This window comes from Leiobunum rupestre, chromosome 4 (assembly GCF_980474605.1).
Source record: "Leiobunum rupestre chromosome 4, qqLeiRupe1.1.hap1, whole genome shotgun sequence".
Lineage (NCBI taxonomy): Eukaryota > Metazoa > Arthropoda > Arachnida > Opiliones > Sclerosomatidae > Leiobunum > Leiobunum rupestre.
This window is the reverse complement of record NC_143387.1, coordinates 23894927-23897834: the sequence shown is the minus strand read 5'-3', so window position 1 is coordinate 23897834 and position 2908 is coordinate 23894927.

The window sequence follows — 2908 nt, the reverse complement described above, 5'->3', positions numbered from 1 at the left end:
ACAACCGACTGTGCTTACCTTTTTCCCGCCAAACTGAAAGTAAAAAGCGGGCGGGCGATGCGCGCCTGCATTATTTCGGCTTTTGGGTTTGTGCGCTGTATAATGCCGCCACCTATGAACGAATTAATTGCTTGTAATTTTTCGAGCGCACAAGGAGAGATGTCGCTACTGCGCCGAGCGAAGTCACTTACATTTGTGTGGAAAATAGAGAAAACAACACCGATTTCATTGAAAATGACTGGAATTTCGTAAATATGTGGCCCTCTCACTGGAAATATGTGGCCCTCTCATTAGAAATATGTGGCCCCTGCCAAAATCTCAGGTAGGCTATAGCCTACCTCAGCCTACCCTTAGCGCCGCTACTGCAGCTTTTATATTAGTTTGCACACCCGGTCTCCCGATGGTGGGCGGCATCCACTCTTTAACTTAGGATGGAAATTAATGTATCAAACGATAAAAAATCACGTAGCCTTAACAGCTTTTGTATTAGTTTGCCTACCAGTGTCTACTAAGGGTGTATTGGTTTGCCCACCCGAATACACCGATGTGGAACTAATATTACGGCCTGGGCCAACTTGTTAACTCCCCCGCTTTCGATGTCCGTTAAATTTAAACGAGGTGCTGATCGCCAAACGTCACTCGCGTGCCGCGAAGACGTCACAAAAATCTACCCATTTTTAAAATTCATTATCCTTAAAAATTGCAATACCTTGGTAAAAGATACCCAGCTAAGTAATCAAAAGTCAAAATGGCGTCGAAGTAATCATTCTATATTTTTTATCTCGTAGAAATCATAAAAATAGTGACTTTGCCACCGAAATTGTATTTTTAGCGACTTTCGTTGCCAAAATATATTTATTACAAAATTTGAGAAAATTGGCGTCCATAATGGAAAATGGCGACGACGCTAACTCGAATGCTAAAGACTTAACATTAAAGCATGATTAAAAAATAAATTTTTGCATTTATTTCGTCATTGTTATCTCTAAGAGGACCAATTCGTTAATTAATTAACCAACCGGATTTCTTTATTTAGGTCTTGACCAGCTTGTTTTTGAAATTTCGAAAATTTAAATTTCAAATATCTTCCCTCCTGTTATTGATGTATAGTACGAATCAGTCCGAATTAGAACCGAAGTTATAGGCAATAGAGAAAGGTGTTCTCGTTCCGCGATTGAGATTATCATTCTGATATCTAATCTCAATCGCGGAACGGTAACAGCCAAGATTTTCTCTCTGCCTCCTTCCCCCTTTTTTCCTCTCCCCAATCGCCGGAATATAATCGGCAAGATTCTCTCTTCTCCCCCTCCCCCTTTTTTTGCACCTCCCCAATCGCCGGAATATAATCGCCAAGATTTTCTCTCTGCTTTTCCCCATTCCCCATCCTCCAGAATCCTCCAGAAGGCAACCCATAAAATATCTCTCTGCTTTCCCTCCCGTTCTCCAGAATTAGTTTTCCTCGTGCAGATTTCTGGAGGATGGACTTTACCCCTCCCCTCCATTCTCCAGAATTAGTTTTCCTCGTGCAGATTTCTGGAGGATGGACTTTACCCCTCCCCTCCATTCTCCAGAATGATCCCCCAAAAATCGAGAACAGTTTAGAATAGACTCGGTTCGAGTAAAAAGTACGTGTTTGTCTCCTTTGAATATATTCCAAATGGGTCGAAACAAATATATTCAGTGTCCAAGTTGCGAGAAACGAATACGTAGCTATAGATTAAGAACCCATAAATGTAAACGTACATCGTGTACAACGTGCAATAAATCGTTTAAATCACAACTGAGTCGACATAATAGACGTTGCAGTCTAAACCCTCACAAAGTAAACTTAGGCAAAGTAGAAGCGGAAATTGATAAACAACGAGTCCGCGCAGAAGCCGTTCCTCGATCTGGACTACCATCGCATCTCTTTGGAAATTTGACAAGTGCTTGGGTGGAACAAATGAAAACCCCTAAACAAATAAACAAAGATATAGAACTTAGACCATGGCAGAAAAGTTTATTGGAACATTTAATTCTCTCAGACCGAAAAATAATATTTGTAATAGGAAAAGATGGAAATGAAGGAAAATCGTGGATGTTAAATTACTTGAAATCCCGTGAGCCCAATTTTACACATTGTCAGCAAGTGACAGTTTCGGGGAGTGAAATGCTTTTTCAATTGAAAAAAGTTTGCTCTGGTGTGAACCACTTTTTCTTTAACACCTTGAGAAGTACAAAAATATGCGACGAACACTTGGCAGTATTTGAAAGTTTAAAAGATGGTGAAATTGTTAGTACGAAATATAATTGTGTGAGTATAAATATTAGTACTCCAAATGTAGTTTGTGTATTTGGAAATTATATGCCTGAATCTTCCGGTTTAAGTTCTGATAGAATTGTACGATTGTATATAAAAAAATAATTATTTATGTAAATATTAATTATGAAATATGTATAGTAGAAATGTTAATATAAAATTTGCATAATTGAGGACGTGTTAATATAAAAATAGTAAACTTAAGGTTGTTTTTGTTTAATTCCCGAATTTTTTTAGGTATATGTTCATATTATAGCCGTCCTCAGGTTATCTATATAATAACAAATGGTTGTATAAAAAAAAATGACAAGAAAGAATAATAAAATTGTTGATTTAAAACAGAAAAGGTATGTCTGTCTATTGTTTGAGTTTTCTTAAATTTATATCATATACATTTCTACATGGTTTTATTTCATTGTAATAAAGTCTCTAACACTTATGAATTGATAATTGTATAATTGATATACATCATTATTAGAGTTATAAATTTAGTCTTAGCAATTTCCACTTGGCCTGTTTCTTAGGCCCGAGGTTTGCTTTTAAAAACATCAATGCAATTAAGTTAAAAATATAATCACATTGCATCTAATTTAATTATTTTTAGCTGAA